Consider the following 25,391-nt stretch of genomic DNA (forward strand, 5'->3'; position numbering starts at 1 on the left):
AACATTTCTCAGAAATTCCATGACCAGTGCTAGAGTGCTTTATGCATGCTTGCATGGGGTTTAAAAATCAACATAATGTTTACCTTACATTCATAACTCATGATTCATATTTTTGCCATGGTTAGAAAATGGAGGTAAGGTATGCTGAACAGCAGAGTCAGAACGAGCTGGAACAACAACAGTGGAAGGTGCAGAATCAGGGTGCACGGGTTGAGCTCGGTGCAGCAGTTGTACCTCCACCGAGAGTTGCACCACCGGTGGAGCAGCCAGGGGAGGAGGAGGAAGAGTGGGGTAATCCTCCTGATCCCAAACCGAAGGTTGCCTTAAAGAAGGCTGAGGCTGAACAACACTGGGAACAGCGAACACAGAAAGAGGTTCAACATCGTACGCCTGGCAGATGGTGCTGCGACTGGGTGCAGCGAGTACAGGCGGGTTGAGCACAGGCTGAAAGGGTGCAGGGGAGGTGCAACACTCTCAGCCCGACACTCACACAACAGGTCCGAAAGCTGTGCTTGCATGGACTGTAGTAGAGTCTACAACATCGTACGCCTGGCAGATGGTGCTGCGACTGGGTGCAGCGAGTGCAGGCGGGTTGAGCACAGGCTGAACGGGTGCAGGGGAGGTGCAACACTCTCAGCCCGACACTCACACAACAGGTCCGAAAGCTGTGCTTGCATGGACTGTAGTAGAGTCTACAACATCGTACGCCTGGCAGATGGTGCTGCGACAGGGTGCAGCGAGTGCAGGCGGGTGCAGCACAGGCTGAACGGGTGCAGCCGGTTGGTGCACCACCGGTGCAGGCGGGTGCAGCACAGGCTGAACGGGTGCAGGCGGTTGGTGCACCACCGGTGCAGGAGGAGGAGGAGGTGTAACACTCTCAGCACGACACTCACGCATCAGGTCCGAAAGCTGTGCTTGCATGGACTGTAGTAGAGTCCACAACATCGTACGCCTGGCAGGTGGTACTGCGATCAGGCGGAGCGAGCATAGGGGGGGGGGGGGGGGAGTGTAGGCGCACTCTCAGCCCGACAAACTGATGACTGAGGAGAGACAGAGCTAACCCAATGACTGCATCCGGGTTGTTGAACTTTACTTCGTACGTCTGGCATAGGTCTGGACTTTACGTTTAAGAGGTCTTGAGACCTGAGACCAGCGTAACTCTGCCTTTATTTTCTCCTCTAAATCTCTTCTGCAGACGAGCAAAATAAGGGCTCAATCGTCTGCGGGTGGGAGTGACGGTCTCTGTAAGACACGCCCACAACCACCGAGGATACTTCTGTGCGCCGATCAAGGCCTGCCGAACCCTTATGCCCTTCGACATTGCTTCTCCCCTGGGCTTGGGAGCTTGCAAGAGGTCCCGGACTGGGAGGACGACTGGCGCGCACAAAAGTACCCTCACGCATAACACTGACATACTTTGCGCTAATCACTTATCACTTTGATTTCTGTTTGCACTTATTTCACTGAACTCGAAACTTTAAGTGGTTTGTACCTGAAACACGCAATTCTATCCTTCTCAAAAGTTAGTAATTGCGAAAACAGAATTACAATGTAACAGAAAAATCTAATGAAAGAAAATTCAGTGGCTGGAAAGAGACTAAACACTAGATCACTCTAGAAACGTTTAGTTTCTTCCCCTAAAGAGACTAGGGATAAGAGCAAAACGATAACGACGTTACTCGTACGCCTGGCAGGCTTGAGGGAAACGTTTATCCTCTTTCTCCCTCCGTCTCTATCTCTCTCTCTCTCTCTCTCTCTCTTGACTTAGAACCTGAGAGAAGAGCCCAATCATATATATCGTTAAAACATATTATTGTTAAAGGAAAAAACTGAAATATTTCCCAAAAAGAAAAGTTCCTTAATAGGATCAAAACCATTAAGTTAAGAAAGAATGAACAAAACGCTAGAAACGGTTACTCTTTACTGCAATGTGAAACCGTGAACATTCTTTCTCTATCGTAACGATAGAGTGCAAGTTGAAACGTTCTGAACGTCAACAACTGCCGAGACAAACAAAACGTTAGTTCAACTTTGAAAAAGTACGAGACTATCAAAGAAATTCTTTCAAAGACCTTAAAATAGCATAATATGTTAACAGGTAAAACCGAAATGACGGGTTCACGATAATTAACTTCGGTACCAAGAAAAGACCGCCTACTATTAGGAAGGTCGAAAATAAACAAATATAAAAATTAATTTTAATAAGTTTATAATAAAAGGAAGTTAATCGAAGAGGCCTATAAGAGGCGGAGAGATATAAAATAAATCTATAACTTTTGTTAAGCAAAATTAAGAAAGAGAGTCTATACTCTCTTAGACACCAACACTGCCGTCTAAGGGAAGGGTCGGCCATTGAAAGGTGAACGAGAGTTCATACTCTCTTCGTCACCAAAAATAATCAAATTAATTCCAAAAGCTAACTAAGCTAAAAAAGAAGTTTCCAGTAAAGCGACAGCCGAAATCAAAGAGAAATACTTCACCAAAGTCGTGAAAATACTCCAAGAACATAAGCGTATCCCAGAACGTCTTGTCAGAAGCACGACAGAGGAATAATTGAGGAGGTGTCAACAAGAAGTACTTGAGTACCTGGCCACAGGTGGCGCTGGTAAGAACACCCCCTTCTAGTATTGTGATAGCTGGCGTATCCCTCCATAGAATTCTGTCGGGCAACAGAGTTGACAGCTACATGATTATCGGGTAAGTTTAATATTGAAAAGTAAGATTTATAACAGAAGAGTACATAATTTAAAGTGCATTAAATATGTCAAATAGGTTGAATATACGAAATTCCTTTGAGTGTACTACACAAAAAACAAAATAGTTTAAAACAAAACTGTCGTGCCTTACTGAAAATTGTCTTGGGATGAGGGTACAGGGCTTCAGACAAAACAGTTATAGACATACCTCGTCAGCTGCAAGCAAAATAACTGATGAAGAGGTTGCCATGACATTGTGGTCTTTCGTGGCCCTTTAAAAACAGTATTCATAAGTTTTCCAATTGACACATGTTCAGATAAATTTCCTCTGCTTGTGTCTTTTATCAAACAATTACACAGCTTTTTATAGGACTGCCAAAAGATGAACATTTGTGTCTAGAACAGTTCCCAATAATTTATCTGGAGCACTGAGCATCAGTATTATGGCGATGCATAGAAAATCTATCATCCATATATCTTAGATAAAATGGCTTACAGACCGCAAGTCCCTACTGCCTAATTCACTTTTCATCAATTATATCTAGATAACAAGGAAAGCTCTATGGTATCAACAGTACTAGTAAGTGTCCAGCCTTGATTTCTGCACCAGTTCTGATGTAAGCAATCTTTGGTCCAAATGCTTCTGGCAAGTCATATGTTTATTCTGAAAAAAAAAGGAATATAAAAAAGTAAACAAAAAAAGAGACTTCATGGTTATTCATATATTGTAATCACTCTTAAAAGCAAAATAAAGCAATAGGAAAATATATTACTGAACAATGCATAAATATGCATTACTGTGCGTATACCATATATTGCTAATTAAATAAAAAAGATTGAATTTAGTTCAAAAAAATTTAAATTTTAAAGCAGCGAATTTGAATCACCAAATTAAACAATCTACTATATCCTAATAAATCAAATATTGAATATAGTACAGTATTGAGAAAGCATAGTATAGGTGGATAAGGAGAACAATTACATACTGTACAATACAAGGCTTTATTCCCTCTATTAACATAATCAATTTAGGAATAAATACTTGATGAGACAGGAGCAAAGTTGACAAAAAATATATAATATACTGTAGACCAAGACTTAAGCCCTTCATTGAGCTCACCTTCACCATCCTACAGAATTAGAAAGTAGTTATCATCCTTTACATAATCAAGTGGTGAAAGAGGAAGTAAAAGTAAAAAAAAAAAAAAAAAAGCAAGGAAAATAAACAATGAGTAAAAGGGAGAATGAAAATGCCTCTACATTATTATGCATGGTTTTGTGGCCAAACGAAACAATTCGGGTTTTGAGAGAAAAGTGCCTCACGATTTGCCGGCCATAGGCCCAGGGCAACGATGGGGTTGCTCCATCACGCACTAGCAATAAACCGCGAGACACAGGAACACAGAGGGAAAGGAAGGGAAGCACACAAAGGGACCACGTGGGGAACAAGTGGGACACAAAGGGTCGCACTGGGTTGAGAGAGAGCGTCGGTATGTTAACGCCGACGCGACCAGAAATTTACTGGGGAGCGAGACCTGAGAAAGCATGCTCTTTGACCCCGGGTCGCCTCTGGGCACGTATCACTCTGCCAGAGGCTACCCCCATAGAAAACGGGAATAGGGTAGACTACACAAAATTCTGGTCGGATGGGAAGACATCCCAGACTCTCCTAAGAAAGTAGTTCGAGGTAAGTAGTCCGTATTGGAACAAACTTATTATATATCATGCAAGAAAGTAAACTAGAACGCCTAGGCTAGGAAGCCTAGCGTAAACAAGATCGGCTACCTAAATCGCCGAAACTAATGTGAATACTATCAGCATAATATTATTAATTCCTAGCAATGAAGACTAAATAGCTAAATTTATCTATTTAAGCTATTATACTGGGAAAGTCGTTCTGGCTAAACAACTCATGCGTTACGAACGACAGCGCCGAAGACGCCTCCAGTTTAGGCAATAGCTCTTCCAAAAAAATAGTTTAATTCGATTCAATTTTTTACTTTACGGCAAGAGCTAAATTTATACGACATAAGAATCAAATACTCCACTTTCCAGAGGCAGAAGAGGCTGGAGATTGCATAATAAATCCAAGAATCGAGAGAGCACTGGGAAAACCACCGAGCTGACGCGCTACAGAGAAAGGAATAAAGACGGCGGCAATTGTGGCGCCATCTGAGCACTCAAACAATGACGGAGGAGGAGAATTTTGTAACGGCTCCTCTTTTATTTTGCCACTTTTCCCCCTCGAAGCGTAAACGCTATGCGGGGTGCAGATTGCTATGTGGCGTGTCAAGAATACGTCCCCTGATAATATGCGATGTCCTAAAAGGAAACTTTAAGGATATTTGCGCCGGGAGTTAGAATTCTGGAGACCTTAAGTTAAATTCTCTGGGAATATCACTGTAGTCAAATATACCCTAGGAAGTTACATAAAGGAACCTTCCATCAGGACAACATGGCCTTAGCCCAAAAATGTTATTTTCATTAGTAAAATAAATTTTTGAATATACTTACCCGATAATCATGTAGCTGTCAACTCTGTTGCCGACAGAAATCTACGGTCGGGATACGCCAGCGATCGCTATACAGGTGGGGGTGAACACCACAGCGCCATCTGTGGTCAGGTACTCCAGTACTTCTTGTCAACACCACCTCAATTTTTTCCTCGGTCCACTGGTTCTCTATGGGGAGGAAGGGTGGGTCAATTAAATCATGATCATCGGGTAAGTATATTCAAAAATTTATTTTACTAATGAAAATAACATTTTTCAATATTAATCTTACCCGATAATCATGTAGCTGATTCACACCCAGGGTGGTGGGTGGAGACCAGCATACATGTTAACAAAGAAGCTAAGTATCCCGTATTTTATTTTATTAGTTATTCAAAAATAACATAAAATAAATAAGTACCTGGTAAGGAAGACGACTTGAACCATTACTCTGCCTTTATTAAGTACGTCTTCCTTACTGAGCGTAGCGGTCCTCTTAGGATGCTGAACGACTCTTAGGTGCTGAAGTATAAAGGGCTGCAACCCATACTAAAGGACCTCATCACAACCTTTAACCTCGGCGCTTCTCAAGAAAGAATTGACCACCCGCCAAATCAACAAGGATGTGGAAGGCTTCTTAGCCGACCGTACAACCCATAAAAAGTATTCAAGAGAAAGGTTAAAAAGGTTATGGGATTATGGGAATGTAGTGGCTGAGCCCTCACCTACTACTGCATTCGTTGCTACGAATGGTCCCAGGGTGTAGCAGTTCCCGTAAAGAGACTGGACATCTTTGAGATAGAATGATGCGAACACTGACTTGCTTCTCCAATAGGTTGCATCCATAACACTCTGCAGAGAACGGTTCTGTTTGAGGGCCACTGAAGTAGCCACAGCTCTCACTTCATGTGTCCTTACCTTCAGCAAAGCAAGGTCTTCTTCCTTCAGATGAGAATGTGCTTCCCTAATCAGGAGCCTGAATAGGTAAGAAACTGAGTTCTTAGACCTTGGAAGAGAAGGCTTCTTGATAGCACACCATAAGGCTTCTGATTGTCCTCGTAAAGGTTATGACCTTTTTAGATAGTACCTAAGAGCTCTAACTGGGCAAAGTACTCTCTCCAGTTCGTCCCCCACCAAGTTGGACAGGCTTGGGATCTCGAACGACTTAGGCCAAGGACGTGAAGGAAGCTCGTTTTAGCAAAAAACCGAGCTGCAAGGAACATGTAGCCGTTTCAGATGTGAAAACTATGTTCCTGCTGAAGGCGTGGATCTCACTTACTCTTTTAGCTGTTGTCAAGCACACGAGGAAAAGAGTTTTTAATGTGAGGTCCTTAAAAGAGGCTGATTAGAGAGGTTCAAATCTCGATGACATAAGGAACCTTAGGACCACGTCTAGATTCCAGCCTGGAGTGGACAACCGACGTTCCTTTGAGGTCTCAAAAGACCTAAGGAGGTCCTGTAGATCTTTGTTGGTGGAAAGATCCAAGCCTCTGTGGCGGAAAACCGCTGCCAACATACTTCTGTAACCCTTAATCGTAGGAGCTGAAAGGGATCTTACGTTCCTTAGATGTAACAGGAAGTTAGCAATCTGGGTTACAGTGGTACTGGATGAGGAAACTGCATTGGCCTTGTACCAGCTTCGGAAGACTTCCCCTTTAGACTGATAGACTCTGAGAGTGGATGTCCTCCTTGCTCTGGCAATCGCTCTGGCTGCCTCCTTCAAAAAGCCCCTAGCTCTTGAGAGTCTTTCGAAAGTCTGAAGGCAGTCAGACGAAGAGCGTGGAGGTTTGGATGTACCTTCTTTACGTGAGGTAGACGTAGAAGGTCCACTCCTAGAGGAAGAGTCCTGGGAATGTCGACCAGCCATTGCAGTACCTCTATGAACCATTCTCTCGCGGGCCAGAGCGGAGCCAACCAACGTCAGCCGTGTCCCTTTGCGAGAGGCGAACTTCTGAAGTACCCTGTTGACAATCTTGAACGGCGGGAATGCATACAGGTCGAGATGGGACCAATCCAGCAGAAAAGCATCCACGTGAACTGCTGCTGGGTCTGGAATCGGAGAACAATACAACGGGAGCCTCTAGGTTATCGAGGTAGCGAACAGATCTATGGTTGGCTGACCCCACAGGGCCCAAAGTCTGCTGCAAACATTCTTGTGAAGGGTCCACTCTGTGGGGATGACCTGACCCTTCCGGCTAAGGCGATCTGCCATGACATTCATATCGCCCTGAATGAACCTCGTTACCAGCGTGAGCTTTCGATCTTTTAACCAGATGAGGAGGTCCCTTGCGATCTAGAACAACTTCCACGAATGAGTCCCTCCCTGCTTGGAGATGTAAGCCAAGGCTGTGGTGTTGTCAGAGTCCACCTCCACCACCTTGTTAAGCTGGAGGGACTTGAAGTTTATCAAGGCCAGATGAACCGCCAACAGCTCCTTGCAATAGATGTGAAGTGTCCTTAGCTCCTGATTCCATGTTCCCGAGCATTCCTGTCCGTCCAAAGTCGCACCCCAGCCCGTGTCTGAAGCGTCAGAGAATAGACGGCGGTCGGGTTTCTGAACAGCCAAAGGTAGACTTCCTTGAGAAGAAAGCTGTTCTTTCACCACGTGAGAGTAGACCTCCTCTCTTCGGAAACAGGAACTGAGATCGTCTCTAGCGTCATGTCCTTTATCCAGTGAGCCGCTAGATGATACTGAAGGGGGCGGAGGTGGCGTCTCCCTAACTCGATGAACAGGGCCAGCGATGAAAGTGTCCCTGTTAGACTCATCCACTACCTGACTGAGCATCGGTTCCTTCTCAGCATGCTCTGGATGCAATCTAGGGCTTAATAGATCCTTGGGGCCGACGGAAAAGCCCGAAAAGCTCGACTCTGAAGATCCATACCCAGGTAGACAATGATCTGGGATGGGACGAGCTGGGACTCCTCAAAATTGACCAGGAGGCCCAGTTCCTTGGTCAGATCCATAGTCCATCTGAGAATCTCCAGACAGCGACGACTTGTGGGAGCTCTTAAAAGCTAGTCGTCTGACGGAGCCGGACACAAGATCATGGTACTGCACAGTCTGTGAACTGTCAACCATGGGGAAGCGAGGAAGTACCGCGACAACCCGAAGCTGTCTAGACTGTCTGGGTCGTACAGACAACTCCTTATCAGGTTGCTGAGGTTGCCGCACTGCGTCACAACAAGTCACTTCTGCTGGTTGTTGAACGTCTTCCCAGTGACACACTGACTCCGTAAACAAAAAATCCTCTAACAAGGACTAAGCTTGGACTGCATGTCTTGCAACAAAGCTCAAGGTCTATGGGAGCAGGTGTGGTAACAGACGGGGTTAGCGACTGAAGTGGAACCATTACCCTCCCTGGAAGCATATTATGCTTAAATAAAAGTCCATAGGAGGCTAAGCAGCTAAAGGCTCCTCTCCAAATGACAGAGTCCTCAAGGGAATATCAGAAGGAGGGAGAATAGCACTTTCTCATCTACAGGAACCATATCCGAGAAAAGCTAAGTTCTCTCAGTGAGGGTTTCACTGGTGCAAAAGCAGCAGACTAGAAGGCAACGTTATGAAACTGCTTGACAGTCTAGTGAGTTGGCAACAACCAAAGATGTGTGACTGAGGAGCATGCGGTAAGGTATGCAGAGCATGCTGTATGCAGAGCATGCTGTATGTAGAGCATGCTGTAAGGTAAGCAGAGCATGTTGCATGGCGTGCGGCTTATGCTGCATGGGATGAGGCTCATGCTGCATGGGATGAGGCTCATGCTGCATGGTATGAGGCTCATGCTGCATGAGATGAGGCTCATGCTGCAAGGGATGAGGCTCATGCCGCATGCGTTGAGGAGGATGCCGCATAGTATGAGGCTCCTGCCTCATGGGTTGAGGCGGTTGCCGCATAGCATGAGGCTCCTGCCTCATGGTTTGAGGAGGATGCCGCATAGCATGAGGCTCCTCATAGCATGAGACTCCTGCCTCATGGGTTGAGGAGGATGCCGCATAGTATGAGGCTCCTGCCTCATGGGTTGAGGAGGATGCCGCATAGCATGAGGCTCCTGCCTCATGGTTTGAGGAGGATGCCGCATAGCATGAGGCTCCTGTGAGGTTCCTGCCTCAAGAGTTGCGTCTGCCTCAAGGGTTGAGGAGGTAGCTGCGCAGAGAGAGGCTCATGCTGTGAAGAATGTGGTTGCTGCATGCGTTGAGGCGGCTGCCTCAAGAGTTGCGTCTGCCTCAAGAGTTGAGGCTCTTGCCTCAAGAGTTGAGGTTCTTGCCTCAAGAGTTGAGGTTCTTGCCTCAAGAGTTGAGGCTCTTGCCTCAAGAGTTGAGGTTCTTGCCTCAAGAGTTGAGGTTCTTGCCTCAAGAGTTGAGGTTCTTGCCTCAAGAGTTGAGGCTCTTGCCTCAAGAGTTGAGGTTCTTGCCTCAAGAGTTGAGGCTCTTGCCTCAAGAGTTGAGGTTCTTGCCTCAAGAGTTGAGGTGGCTGCCGCAAGAGTTGAGGTTCTTGCCTCAAGAGTTGAGGTGCTTGCCTCGAGAGTTGAGGTTCTCGCCTCAAGAGTTGAGGTTCTTGCCTCAAGAGTTGAGGTGGCTGCCGCAAGAGTTGAGGTTGCTGCCTCAAGGATGGTGGATGCAAAGCATAAGGCTCCTGCCTCAAGTGTTGAGGAGGTTGCCGCATAGCAAGAGGCTCCTGCCTCAAGGAAAGTGGAGGTTGCTGCACAGCGCTGGTATCTGGCAACTCCCAAAGCGGCAGCTCACGCATGGAGGCAGGTTGAGGAACCTCAACATCATACGTCTGGCAGGGTGGACTGCGCAGAGGTGGAGGAGCGCTCGCAGGAGGAGGTGTGCTAACCTTCTCTGCCTGAAACTCCTGCATCAACACCGCAAGCTGAGACTGCATTGTCTGCAGCATAGACCACTAGAGTTTAAGAAAGACAACAACAAACGGAGCTACTGTCCGTTGAGACTGAGGGTCTAAAACAGCTGGTGCGGCAACAGACGGAGTTACTGCCTGTTGCGATACCACCTTGCCTCTCTGGGAGGTGTGCAGTTGTCGTACTGCAGCAAGTCCGAACTGACCCAGTGCTAATGGCACCACCTAGGAGTTGGACTTGCGCGGAAGGGACCGACTTGCACTTAAAAGCTGCAAGATTTGGTCCATGGTTTCTGCGAGAAACCTCTTCCGCAGACGAGGAATAAAAGGGCTCTCTCGTCTTTGTGTGGGTGGGGTGATCACGTCGGCAACGTGTGTAGATACACCCGAAACCACGGAGGGAAACGTCTGTTCGTCGATCAAGGCCTGATGAACCCATAAGTCCTTCGACATTACTTCTCCCCTGGGCTTGGGAGCTTGTAAGAGGTCCCAGACTAGGCAAACAACTGGCACGAACAGACGAACCCTCGAACGCAACACTGTAACACTTTGCGCTTATCACTTTATCACTTTTGATTTTCTGTTTGCACTTATTTCACTGAACTCGAAACTTTAAGTGGTTTGTACCTGGAACACGCAATTCTATCCTTCATTAAAAGTTAGTAATTGCGAAAACAGTATTACAAGGTAACAGAAAAACATAATGAAAGATAAATAATTCAGTGGCTGGAAAAGAGACTAAACACTAGATCAAATAAACTACGTTTAAAATCTCTCACCGCATAAAGCTTGAGAACAAGAATAAAACTCTAGAAACGTTTACCTTCTTCCCCTAAAGAGACTAGGGAGAAGAGCAAAAACGATAACAACGTTACCCGCTTGAACGAAACGTTTATCCTCCTCTCTCTCCCTCCGTCTCTATCTCTCTCTCTCTCTCTCTCTTGACTTAGAACCTGAGAGATGAGCCCAATTATATATATCTTTAAAACATATTATTGTTAAAGGAAAAAAATTGAAAGATTTCCCAAATAAAAAGTTCCTTTATTAGAATTAAAACCATTTAAGCTAAGAAAGAATGAACAAAACGCTAGAATCGGTTTACTCTTACTGCAACGTGAAACCGTGAATCTCTCTCTCTATCGTAACGATAGAGCGCAAGTAGAACGTTCTGAACGTCAACAACTGCAGAGACAAAACAAAACGTTAGTTCAACTTTGAAAACAGTACGAGATTATCAAAGAAATTCTTTCAAAAACATTAAAATAGCATAATATGTTAACAGGTAAAAACGAAATGACGGGCTCAATGTTAATTAACTTCGGTTCCAAGAAAAGACCGCCTACTATTAGGAAAGGTCGAATATAAACAAATATAAAAATTAATTTTAATAAGTTTATAATAAAAGGAAGTTAATCGAAGAGGCCTATAAAAGGCGGAGAGATATAAAATAAATCTATAACTTTTGTTAAGCAAAATTAAGAAAGAGAGTCTATACTCTCTTCGACACCAACACTTCCGTCTAAGGGAAGGGTCGGCCATTTAAAAGTGAAAGAGAGTTATTACTCTCTTCGTCACCATAATTAATCAAATTAATTCCAAAAGCTAGCTAAGCTAATGATAAAACTTCCTGAATAGCGAAAGCTAAACTCTAGAGCAAATACATCACCAAATCGTGAGCAATAACTCCAGAATCAACAGCGTATCCATGTAGGTCTAGCCGGAGGCACGACAGAGGAAAAATTGAGGTGGTGTTGACAAGAAGTACTGGAGTACCTGACCACAGATGGCGCTGTGGTGTTCACCCCCACCTGTATAGCGATCGCTGGCGTATCCCGACCGTAGATTTCTGTCGGCAACAGAGTTGACAGCTACATGATTATCGGGTAAGATTAATATTGAAAAATCTATTTTAGGGTGAGATGGCCATGTCGTCCTGATGGACCCACCCTCCTTTTCTAAGAAAAAGATTGTATAACAATCCCCACCCGAGACTACTCTATCTGTAGCATGATGCTTAATTGCTACAAGGAATGGGTAGCCATATTGGACCCTGTAGTAGTATGGGAAGGGGATCCACTGAGTAACCTTGATGACGGCTCCCCTTCAATTTACCCACTCTTCCCCCTCAGAGCAAAAACTCTATTCGGGGTGGAGATTGCCATGTGTCATATCAAGAAATACGTCCCCTGATATTATGCGATATCCTCAAGAAAAGTTTTAAGGATACTCGTGCCAGGAGTTAGAATTCTGGAGATCTATGGTCAATTCTCTGGGAGTATCAATGTAGCCAAATATCCCTTAGAAAGCTGCCTAAAGGAACCTTCCATCAGGACGACATGGCCATCTCACCCAAAAATTGATTTTTCGCTTTGCTGCAAAATCCGTTAATCTGTGCCACAACCCTTCAAAATATTTCCCAAATATTTTTACCTTGCTCATTTCTGTCAACAAGTCCAAGCTCCTCATTTAGTTTTTGCAATGCTTTCCTGTGCCTCAATAACCTGGAAAATAAAAAAACATTAAATCCCTATTTTCCTTGAATAATTTACAATACAAAAATACTAACTTCTTTATTCATTAAGATTTACCGCATTAGGGGGAGGTTGTTTGCATAATATACTTGATTGCAAATGTTATCGAGCGATTGATTGCTTTAGCATGATAAGCTAAATTTTTGAGATTTGAATGCTGTGCAATCCAAGAGAACTTACTCTTAAAAGCTAAAAATGACAAATTCGGAGATAATATGTTATTTTCATTAGTAAAATAAATTTTTGAATATACTTACCCGATAATCATGTAGCTGTCAACTCCGTTGCCCGACAGAATTCTACGGAAGGGATACGCCAGCGATCGCTATACAAGAGGGGGGTGTACTCACAAGCGCCACCTGTGGCCAGGTACTGCAGTACTTCTTGTTGACACCACCTCAATTTTTCCTCGGTCCACTGGTTCTATGGGGAGGAAGGGTGGGTCAATTAAATCATGATTATCGGGTAAGTATATTCAAAAATTTATTTTACTAATGAAAATAACATTTTTCAATATTAAACTTACCCGATAATCATGTAGCTGATTCACACCCAGGGAGGTGGGTGAAAACCAGTGTACATGTATATCAAGAAGCTAAGTATCCCGTATTTCATATTATCAGTTATTCAAAATAACAATGAAATTACAAGTACCTGGTAAGGAAGTCGACTTGAGCCATTACTCTGCCTTAAATAAGTTCGTCTTCCTTACTGAGCGCAGCGTTCCTCTTAGGAGGCTGAACAACTCTAAGGTGCTGAAGTATCAAGGGCTGCAACCCATACTAAAGGACCTCATCACAACCTTTAACCTCGGCGCTTCTCAAGAAAGAATTGACCACCCGCCAAATCAACAAGGATGTGGAAGGCTTCTTAGCCGACCGTACAACCCATAAAAAGTATTCAAGAGAAAGGTTAAAAGGTTATGGGATTATGGGAATGTAGTGGCTGAGCCCTCGCCTACTACTGCATTCGTTGCTACGAATGGTCCCAGGGTGTAGCAGTACTCGTAAAGAGACTGGACATCTTTGAGATAGAATGATGCGAACACTGACTTGCTTCTCCAATAGGTTGCATCCATAACACTCTGCAGAGAATGGTTCTGTTTGAAGGCCACTGAAGTAGCCACAGCTCCCACTTCATGTGTCCTTACCTTCAGCAAAGCAAGGTCTTCTTCCTTCAGATGAGAATGTGCTTCCCTAATCAGAAGCCTGAATAGTAAGAAACTGAGTTCTTAGAACTTGGGAAAGAAGGTTTCTTGATAGCACACCATAAGGCTTCTGATTGTCCTCGAAAAGGTTAAGACCTTTTTAGATAGTACCTAAGAGCTCTAACTGGGCAAAGTACTCTCTCCAGTTCATTCCCCACCAAGTTGGACAGGCTTGGGATCTCGAACGACTTAGGCCAAGGACGTGAAGGAAGCTCGTTTAGCAAAAACCGAGCTGCAAGGAACATGTAGCCGTTTCAGATGTGAAAACAATGATCCTGCTGAAGGCGTGGATCTCACTTACTCTTTTAGCTGTTGTCAAGCACACGAGGAAAAGAGTTTTTAATGTGAGGTCCTAAAAAGAGGCTGATTGGAGAGGTTCAAATCTTGATGACATAAGGAACCTTAGAACCACGTCTAGATTCCAGCCTGGAGTGGACAACCGACGTTCCTTTGAGGTCTCAAAAGACCTAGGGAGGTCCTGTAGATCTTTGTTGGTGGAAAGATCCAAGACTCTGTGGCGGAAAACCGCTGCCAACATACTTCTGTAACCCTTGATCGTAGGAGCTGAAAGGGATCTTACTTTCCTTAGATGTAACAGGAAGTCAGCAATCTGGGTTACAGTGGTACTGGTTGAGGAAACTGCATTGGTCTTGTACCAGCTACGGAAGACTTCCCCTTGAGACTGATAGATTCTGAGAGTGGATGTTCTCCTTGCTCTGGCAAACGCTTTGGCTGCCTCCTTCGAAAAGCCCCTAGCTCTTGAGAGTCTTTCGAAAGTCTGAAGGCAGTCAGACGAAGAGCGTAGAGGTTTGGGTGTACCTTCTTTACGTGAGGTTGACGAAGAAGGTTCACTCCTAGAGGAAGAGTCCTGGGAATGTCGACCAGCCATTGCAGTACCTCTATGAACCATTCTCTCGCGGGCCAGAGCGGAGCCAATCCACGTCAGCCGTGTCCCTTTGCGAGAGGAGAACTTCTGAAGTACCCTGTTAACAATCTTGAACGGCGGGAATGCATACAGGTCGAGATGGGACCAATCCAGCAGAAAAGCATCCACGTGAACTGCTGCTGGGTCTGGACTCGGAGAACAATACAACAGGAGTCTCTAGGTTATCGAGGTAACGAACAGATCTATGGTTGGCTGACCCCACAGGGCCCAAAGTCTGCTGCAAACACTCTTGTGAAGGGTCCACTCTGTGGGGATGACCTGACCCTTCCGGCTGAGGCGATCTGCCATGACATTCATACCGCCCTGAATGAACCTCGTTACCAGCGTGAGCTTTCGATCTTTTGACCAGATGAGGAGGTCCCTTGCGATCTAGAACAACTTCCACGAAAGAGACCCTCCATGCTTGAAGATGTAAGCCAGGGCTGTGGTGTTGTCAGAGTCCACCTCCACCACCTTGTTAAGCTGGAGGGACTTGAAGTTTATCAAGGCCAGAAGAACCGCCAACAACTCCTTGCAATTGATGTGAAGTGTCCTTTGCTCCTGATTCCATGTTCCCGAGCATTCCTGTCCGTCCAAAGTCGCACCCCAGCCCGTGTCTGATGCGTCCGAGAGGAGACGGCGGTCGGGTTTCTGAACAGCCAAATGTAGACTTCCTTGAGAAGAAAGCTGTTCTTACACCACGCGAGAGAAGACCTCCTCTCTTCGGAAACAGGAACTGAGATCTTCTCTAGCGTCATGTCCTTAATCCAGTGAGCAGCTAGATGATACTGAAGGGGGGGGAGGTGGAGTCTCCCTAACACGATGAACAGGGCCAGCGATGAAAGTGTCCCTGTTAGACTCATCCACTACCTGACTGAGCATCGGTTCCTTCTCAGCATGCTCTGGATGCATTCTAGGGCTTGGAAGATCCTTGGGGCCGACGGAAAAGCCCGAAAAGCTCGACTCTGAAGATCCATACCCAGGTAGACAATGGTCTGGGATGGGACGAGCTGAGACTCCTCAAAATTGACCAGGAGGCCCAGTTCCTTGGTCAGATCCATAGTCCATCTGAGAATCTCCAGACAGCGACGACTTGTGGGAGCTCTTAAAAGCCAGTCGTCTGACGGAGCCGGACACAAGATCATGGTACTGCTGCACAGTCTGTGAACTGTCAACCATGGGGAAGCGAGGAAGTACAGTGACAACCCGAAGCTGTCTAGACTGTCTGGGTCGTATAGACAACTCCTTATCGGGTTGCTGAGGTTGCCGCACTGCCTCACAACAAGTCACTTCTGCTGGTTGTTGAACGTCTTCCCAGTGACACACTGACTCCGTAAACAAAAAATCCTCTAACAAGGACTAAGCTTGGACTGCATGTCTTGCAACACAGTTCAAGGTCTATGGGAGCAGGTGTGGTAACAGACGGGGTTAGCGACTGAAGTGGAACCATTACCTTCCCTGGAAGCATGTTATGCTTAAATAAAAGTCCATAGGAGGCTACGCAGCTAAAGGCTCCTCTCCAAATGACAGAGTCCTCAAGGGAATATCAGAAGGAGGGAGAAAAGCACTTTCTCATCTACAGGGACCATATCCGAGAAAAGCTAAGTTCTCTCAGTGAGGGTTTCACTGGTGCAAAAGCAGCAGACTAGAAGGCAACGTTATGAAACTGCTTGACAGTCTAGTGAGTTGGCAACAACCAAAGATGTGTGACTGAGAAGCATGCGGTAAGGTATGCAGAGCATGCTGTATGTAGAGCATGCTGTATGCAGAGCATGCTGTATGTAGAGCATGCTGTAAGAGAAGCAGAGCATGTTGCATGGCGTGTAACATTTCTCAGAAATTCCATGACCAGTGCTAGATTGAGTAATATCGCATTACTGTCCATTGAAAGTGCACGTGCCGAGGGAATTGATTTAGACTGTTTTGTTGATGAATTTGATAGCCGGCATGATAATCGTAGAATTAAGCTGCACTAAATATACGATCTAAAATCTACTTCACCTCAGGACAGGGAAACTCGCCCTGTTGGCAACACTGCATTACTTCATGCATGCTTGCATGGGGTTTTAATATCAACATAATATTTACATTACATTCATAACTCATGATTCATTTTTGTTTTGAAGATATTTTGCCATATTTGCGATTTGTTAAAAATATATTGCAAGGAATACATATATATCTTTTTTTTTTTTTTTTTTATATAAATAATACGAATAACCTCCATTATCATAATGTTTGTGTAGGCATACATGTATATGATTACAAATGCAAGTTATGAAAGTAATGAGGTGTTATTATTGTCATTTGTTATTTCAAAGTTGAATGGGAAGAGGCTCAAGTTGAGGAGAAAGTGGCAGATGCATGCGTTGAGGTGGCTGACTCATAGCATGAGGTTCCTGCCTCAAGAGTTGCGCTTGCCTCAAGGGTTGAGGTGGCTGCGCAGAGAGAGGCTCTTGACTCACGAGTTGAGGTTCTTGAGGTGTGAGCTGCGAGAGTTGAGGTAGCGGCTGCGCAGAACGCAGTTCCTGTCTCACGAGTTGAGGTTCCTGAGGAGCTAGCCTCAAGAGTTGAGGCTCTCGCCTTGAGGAAAGTTGAGGTAGCAGCTGCGAGAGCTGAGGTGGCTGCCTCAAGGATGGTAGAGGTTGTCGTACCTCAAAAGGTTGTAGCCTCAAAGATGGTCTAACTGCAAGAAAATCTTGCCTCAAGGCATAAGACTCCTGCTCCCATTGTTGAGGTTGCCTTAAGGAAGGTTAAGGTTGTTGCACAACGCTGGTAACTGGCAACTCCGAACGCGGTAAGGTAGCTTGAGGAACCTCAACTTCGTACGCCTGGCAGACTGGACTGCGGTGAGGCGGAGCGCTCGCAGGAGGAGGTGTAACCTTCTCAGCCTGAAACTCACGCATTAAGACCGCAAGCTGCGACTGCATGGACTGCAGCAAAGTCATCTTGGGATCAACAGACGATAAGGTCTGTTGAGGCAAAGCCTTAACAGAAGATGAGGTCTGTTGAGGCATCGCCTTACCTCTCTTAGGAGGTGTGCAGTCACCTGATGACTGCGGAGAGTCAGAGCTAACCCAATGACTGCATCCGGGTTGTTGAACTCTAGAGGTCTGGACTTTACGTTTAAGAGGTCTTGAGACCTGAGTCCAGCGTTTTCTCCCCGAAATTTCTTCTGCAGACGAGCAAAATAAGGGCTCAATCGTCTGCGGGTGGGAGTGACGGTCTCTGTAAGACACGCCCGCAACCACCGAGGATACTTCTGTGCGCCGATCAAGGCCTGCCGAACCCTTTTGCCCTTCGACATTGCTTCTCCCCTGGGCTTGGGAGCTTGCAAGAGGTCCCGGACTGGGAGGACGACTGGCACGCACAGAAGTACCCTCACGCACAACACTGACACACTTTGCGCTAATCACTTATCACTTTTGATTTTCTGTTTGCACTTATTTCACTGAACTCGAAACTTTAAGTGGTTTGTACCTGAAACACGCAATTCTATCCTTCATTAAAAGTTAGTAATTGCGAAAACAGAATTACAATGTAACAGAAAAATCTAATGAAAGATAAATAATTCAGTGGCTGGAAAGAGACTAAACACTAGATCAAATAAACTACGTTTAAAATCTCTCACCGCATAAAGCTTGAGAACAAGAATAAAACTCTAGAAACGTTTACCTTCTTCCCCTAAAGAGACTAGGGAGAAGAGCAAAAACGATAACAACGTTACTCGCTTGAACGAAACGTTTATCCAGCTCTCTCTCCCTCCGTCTCTATCTCTCTCTCTCTCTCTCTCTTGACTTAGAACCTGAGAGAAGAGCCCAATCATATATATCGTTAAAACATATTATTGTTAAAGGAAAAAAACTGAAATATTTCCCAAATAAAAAGTTCCTTTATTAGAATTAAAACCATTAAGCTAAGAAAGAATGAACAAAACGCTAGAAACGGTTACTCTTACTGCAACGTGACACCGTGAAAATTCTCTCTCTATCGTAACGATAGAGCGCAAGTTGAACATTCTGAACGTCGACAACTGCAGAGACAAAACAAAACGTTAGTTCAACTTTGAAAACAGTACGAGACTATCAAAGAAATTCTTTCAAAAACATTAAAATAGCATAATATGTTAACAGGTAAAACCGAAATGACGGGCTCAATGTTAATTAACTTCGGTACCAAGAAAAGACCGCCTACTATTAGGAAAGGTCGAATATAAACAAATATAAAAATTAATTTTAATAAGTTTATAATAAAAGGAAGTTAATCGAAGAGGCCTATAAAAGGCGGAGAGATAAAAAATAAATCTATAACTTTTGTTAAGCAAAATTAAGAAAGAGAGTCTATACTCTCTTAGACACCAACACTTCCGTCTAAGGGAAGGGTCGGCCATTAAAAGGTGAAAGAGAGTTCATACTCTCTTCGTCACCATAATTAATCAAATTAATTCCAAAAGCTAGCTAAGCTAATAATAAAACTTCCTGAATAGCGAAAGCTGAAATCTTAGAGCAATACTTCACCAAAAACCGTGAACAAGACTCCAAAATTATAAGCGTATCCATGAACGTCTTGCCGGAAGCACGACAGAGGAAAAATTGAGGTGGTGTCAACAAGAAGTACTGCAGTACCTGGCCACAGGTGGCGCTTGTGAGTACACCCCCCTCTTGTATAGCGATCGCTGGCGTATCCCTTCCGTAGAATTCTGTCGGGCAACGGAGTTGACAGCTACATGATTATCGGGTAAGTTTAATATTGAAAATTGTATTTTTCCTAACCATACAAACCTTAGCTATTTACATAGGGTATTACTTTCGGCGTAGCTGAAATGGCGAGCCATCAGATTTTTAACGAGGGTTAACTACCCTCTCGCTAGTTAGCGAGGGGGTAGGGGAGGGGTAGTTAGCTAACTCTCCCCCCTCACACACCGGTGAACTGATTCAATTCACTTAGAGGTAGGACTTCACGGGGGACAGGGCTGGCGGGCAAATATGTGTAAATAGCTAAGGTTTGTATGGTTAGGAAAAATACAAATTATCTCCTAATTTGTCATTTGTTCCGTAACCGAAATACAAACCACGCTATTTACATTGGGTGACTTAACCCTTAGGTAGGGTGGAAAGTCCCAGCCTTACTGGCTTTGGCTTTTGCCCGGGGACTCAGAATCCGAGTGAGTAGCACTCGAGAAAAGGAGTCCCTGCACCTCGGAAGTTCCTTGCTCCGCAAGGAACGTGCAGCTTACGTAAGTTTGTGTGTGGAGGAATGAAGTGTGACTCGTCCTAGGAAGTTGACCTGAAGTCCTTTAGATGGAATTCTAGGCTAGGAGGTTCCCAATACCACCTCGTCAGGGTATGGGGGACGCGACAGTATTATATTAATATTAGGAATAGAAGGAAGCATGGTTTACCTGCAGTGGTCTGAGGTCAGCTATGAAGAGAACATAGGATGCTGCTTTCCCCAAGAGAGGGGAGGATGAAGAAAAGAGTAAGGGCCAGGCATACTTTTTCATTCATGCAGTCTAAAACAGGGTAACAATGCCCTCAACCTTCTGCTACCTGTCCATTAAGGAGCCTGAGGTTAGACCAGCTGTTGTGCAGCCACCACAGGGCCGATAGAAAACGTATCGAGGCTCCTGTGGGTCACGTCCTGCAGGTAGTGGGCTGTGAAGGTCGTTTGACGCTTCCAAACCCCTGCTTGTAGAACCTGCGTCACAGAGAAGTTTCCCTTGAAAGCCAGGGACGTTGCGATGCCTCTGACATCATGTGCTCTAGGGCGACGTGATGGAGGAGGGTCCGGATTCAGGGTATGATGGATGACCCTTCGAATCCAAGCTGATATGGTATTCATGGTGACCCTCCTCTTCGTCCTTCCTGTGCTCACAAACAGGGCTTGCATGCGAGGACGAACTGCAGCTGTTCTTTTAAGATAACGCCTCAGACTCCTTACTGGGCATAGTAGGAGATGGTCTGGGTCATCTGTTACAGAACGGAGACTCGAAACCTTGAAGGAGTCGAACTGTGGGTCCGGAACTCCAGGGTTTTGAGTCTTAGCTACAAACTCAGGGACGAACCTGAACGTTACCTCCGCCCATCCCCATGAATGGGCGACGTCGTATGAGAGACCATGAAGTTCACTGACACGCTTGGCTGAAGCCAAAGCGAGCAGGGACACCGTCTTCCAAGTCAGGTGTCGATCAGAAGCCTGGCGTAATGGTTCGAACGGAGGTCTCTAAAGAGCCCTGAGAACCAGAACCACGTTCCATGGAGGAGGTCTCACTTCCGACTGAGGGCAGGTAAGTTCGTAGCTTCGTATGAGCAATGAAAGTTCCAGCGAGGAAGAAATGTTCATTCCTTTCAGCCTGAAGGCCAGGCTTAAGGCTGAGCGTTAGCCTTTTACCGCCGAGACCGAAAGGCGCATTTCTTCCTGCAAATACACAAGAAAACTCCGCTATTACTGGAATAGTGGCATCGAGAGGAGAGATACACCTTCCACGACACCAACCACAGAAGATTCTCCACTTCGCCAGGTAGACCCCTGCAAATGACTTTCGCAGGTGTCGAGACATCCTTTCCTCAACTTATTGCGAAAAGCCCCCCTCTGTGAGGAGATGCTGGATAGTCTCCAGGCATGAAGCCGAAGCAATGCTACGGCTTTGTGGAAGATGTTGCAGTGTGGTTGTTTGAGTAGCTCGTGTCGTGGAGGAAGTTCTCTCGGGAGTTCTGTCAGGAGCTGCAGAAGGTCCGGGAACCACTCTGCATGATGCCAGAGCGAAGCTATTGAGGTCATTGACAGATTGACCAATAGTCTGGTCCTGTTGAGCACCCTTCTCACCAGACCAAACGGTGGGAAGACGTAAACGTCGATGTTGTCCCATCGTTGTTGGAAGGTATCTTGCCAGAATGCCTTGTAGTCTGGGACTGGGGAACAGTACAGCGGAAGCTTTAAGTTCAAGTCTGTCGCGAACAGGTCCACCCTCGGGGAACCCAACAAATTCAGGACTTTGTTGGCTACTAGCGGATCCAAAGACCACTCGGTACTCACTATCTGCAATGCTCTGCTCTGAATGTCAGCGAGCACATTCCTCTTGCCCGGAATGAAGCGAGCCGATAGTGGAACCGAGTGGACTTCGGTCCATCTCAGTATCTTTACTGCAAGATGGGATAGCTGTCGTGAAAAGGTACCTCCCTGCTTATTGATATAAGCTACTACCGTGGTGTTGTCGCTCACGATCACCACGGAGTGAGCCACCAGGAACTGTTGGAATTGTTGAAGTGCCAGATATACGGCCTTCATTCTAGCAGATTTATGTGGAGGCACTTTCCTGATTCTGACCAGAGGCCTGAGATCCTGTGGTTCAGAACGTGGGCCCCCCACCCTTCTTTTGAAGCGTCTGAAAACAGCATCAAATCCGGGGGAAAGACGAGAAGATCCACTCCCCTTCGAAGGTTTCCCTCTGTCCCCCACCACTGAAGGTCCGTCCGTTCTGCCGGACCCATAGGGACCAGAATGTCCGGGGAATCGTGGCCTTGATTCCACCGGGACTTGAGCCGCCATTGCAGGGATCTCATCCTGAGGCGGCCGTTTTTGGAACCAGACGGGCCAAGGGGGAAAGGTGCTCTTGGAGAGTAACCACGATTGGCCTGGAAGCTCTTCTCGTCTGAGGAAAGGATCTGTGACCCTCCTCAGCCTTGCTATCCTGTCGTCTGATGGAAAGGCTTTGTGGAGCTTGGTGTCCAATATCATGCCTAGATATACCAGTTGTTGAAATGGAGGCAGAGAGGACTTCTCGGGATTTACCATGATCCCTAGATCCTGGCAAAGTCCCAGAAGTTTGTCTCGGTGTCAAAGAGTCAACTCCGAGTCTGTCAGGATCAGCCAGTCGTCCAGATAGCGGAGGAGACGGATGCCGATCCTGTGTGCCCACGAAGATATCAGGGTGAACACTCTGGTGAATACCTGGGGTACTGGGGAGAGACCGAAACACAGCACCTCGAACTGGTGGATCTTGTTGTCTAGGCTGAACCTTAAGTACTTCCTGGAAGACGAATGGATTGGGATCTGGAAGTACGCGTCCTTCAGATCCAGTGTACACATGAAGTCTTGCGGTCTCACTGCAAGTCTGACCGTGTCTGCTGTCTCCATGCTGAACGGAGTTTGTTTGACAAACTTGTTCAGAGATTCGAGGTCGATGACGGGCCTCCAGCCTCCAGACGCCTTCTTTACGAGAAAGGGTCGACTGAAGGAGCCTGGGGAGCCGTCGACGACCTCCTGGAGAGCATTCTTCTTGAGCATGGTCTCGAATTCTGACAGAAGGGCTAGCCCCTTTACCCATCCCATGGCATAGGAGCTCAACGCCACTGGATTCGCTGTCCGGGGAGGAAGAGACGTTAAGAACGGGATTGATTGATTGATTGAAAGTTTTCTGGCATCCTGACATCTAAGGTCATTGACGCCGATACCATTTACTGTATATGAAAATTAAAAGAGAATTCGATTAAAACCATAAAAATTAAGTCATTAAAATAGTTAAATAGTTTTCAGAAGACCTGCTTCTGAAATAAATCTAAAAATTCCGCTCGCATAGTAAGACACATCATGTCCAAGAATCTTGGCAAGGATAAACCTGCCATCCTCACCTCGAGCCTCAAACAGATATCTATTTCTTAAGTTAGTAAAATTAGGGCATTCGGTCAACAAATGCCTCACTGTTAAAGGTACTAAGCAGTCCTCGCAATACGGTTGGTGTTGGCCCTTCAGCAGAAACTCGTGTGTCAACCGTGTGTGACCAATACGGAGACGACAAAGAGTCGTCTCCCATTTTCGGGGAATCATGTTATACCTCCAAGGTGATATGATATTTGTTACTTCCCTCATTTTATTGCCGTCTTGACTGTCCCAGTGCTGTTGCCATTTATCACAAACCAATTTCTTGATGTAAGGTAGGAGATCGTTACATGGAATGGGATACCTCCTTGGTAGCAACTCGGATGCCGCATTCTTCGCCAGTAAATCTGCCTTCTCATTCCCAGACACACCTACATGTGCTGGAACCCAACAAAATCGAACAGTTATACCTTTCCGTCCAATAATAAAAAGCCATTCTAAAATCTTTAAAACTAGAGGGTTACTAGAATTAAAAACTTCTAAAGCTTGAAGAACACTCCTTGCATCACTAAAAATTGTAAAATTACCCTCCTTTTCCAAAGCTATTTTCTCAATAGCGGTTAATATGCCATACAGTTCGGCAGTAAATATGGAAGCTGTTAGAGGAAGTGCACCTCTACAATTAAAATCATTACTATGTACTCCAAATCCAACGCCAGCATCAGATTTGGAGCCATCAGTATATATAAAAGTTGATCCCCTATGTTCTTCGACATGTTCCATAAAAAGAGACCTGGATTCTAAGTCAGTCATATTCTTCTTAACTCCAATAAAGTATTTACAAAAAGATATGTCAGGTAATTTCCATGGAGGCGTTGATGATACCTTGAATGGAAGTACCTTATTTCTAATTATATCCAGACTATTTAAAAATCGTTTCACCCGAAAGCCATAAGGTTGAGGAGATTTTGGGTGCAACTCAAAGTATGATGCGTGTCTTACAAGGCTTGCAGTCTGAAAGGCTAGAGAGCTAGGGAGTCTTTGCAATCTAAACCAATACCGAAGAATGGAAGACATTCGGTAAAGGTCTAGAGGTAACTCTCCAGCATCAACAAGGAGACTTGGGATAGGCGAGGTTTTAAAAGCTCCAGTAGATAATCTAATACCTGCATGATGTATCGAGTCTAATATTTTTAACCGGCTTGGGGTGGCTGAAGAATATACCTCACAACCATAACTAATTTTGGAAAAAATCAAGGCCTTGTATAATTTTAAAATAGTATTGCGGTCTGCCCCCCATGATGTATGGGACAATACTTTTAAGATATTCAGAGCTTCAACACATTTAGCTTTTAGCGCTTTTAGGTGAGAAACCCATGTAAGTCTACAGTCAAATATCAAACCTAAAAATTTGGTTTCCGATACACATGGTATCCGTTGACCTTTAATGTATATATCCGGGTCTGGATGTACTCCCCGGATACGACAAAAATGGACAATGGTAGTTTTACTTGTCGAGAACTTAAATCCATTCATGTCAGCCCACTGGATAATTTTATCAATAGAGAGTTGGATTTTTCTCTCAACCATTGCCATTCTAGTGCCAGCAAATGATATTGAGAGATCATCCACAAATAGTGTTGAGAGAACATCCTGGGGAATGGCTGAGGATATCCCATTAATTGCTAGTGCAAAAAGGGTTACACTCAGCACACTGCCCTGAGGAACTCCTTCTTCCTGGCACTTACTCTCTGATAGAGTTTCCCCCACTCTCACTTGAAAAACTCTACGTGAAAGAAATGCCTGAATAAATAGTGGCAGCTCTCCTCTCAATCCCAATTCATGAATGGTTTTAAGAATACCATATCTCCATGTGGTATCATATGCCTTTTCAAGGTCAAAAAATACTGTAACATGGTGCTGTTTGGAAGCAAAGGCTTCACAAATAGATGACTCAAGTCGTATCAACACATCAGTCGTTGAGTGCATTTTTCGGAATCCACATTGAATCGGTGATAAAATACCTTTCTTTTCAAGGTACCATATCAGCCTTGCATTGACCATCTTCTCCATGATTTTACATAAAC

General features: G+C 45.2%; 1 long non-coding RNA gene across 1 annotated transcript; it reads right to left on the bottom strand.

Moving 5' to 3' along the window:
• Positions 1–3,248: 3,248 nt before the first annotated feature.
• LOC137652243 (uncharacterized) lies at positions 3,249–12,579 on the bottom strand. Its single transcript, XR_011046227.1, has 2 exons — positions 12,474–12,579; positions 3,249–3,360 (listed from the first exon to the last, which is right to left on the bottom strand). It is a non-coding gene; the product is annotated as an uncharacterized lncRNA (long non-coding RNA).
• Positions 12,580–25,391: the final 12,812 nt, after the last annotated feature.

Source organism: Palaemon carinicauda, chromosome 13 (genome assembly GCF_036898095.1).
Source record: "Palaemon carinicauda isolate YSFRI2023 chromosome 13, ASM3689809v2, whole genome shotgun sequence".
Lineage (NCBI taxonomy): Eukaryota > Metazoa > Arthropoda > Malacostraca > Decapoda > Palaemonidae > Palaemon > Palaemon carinicauda.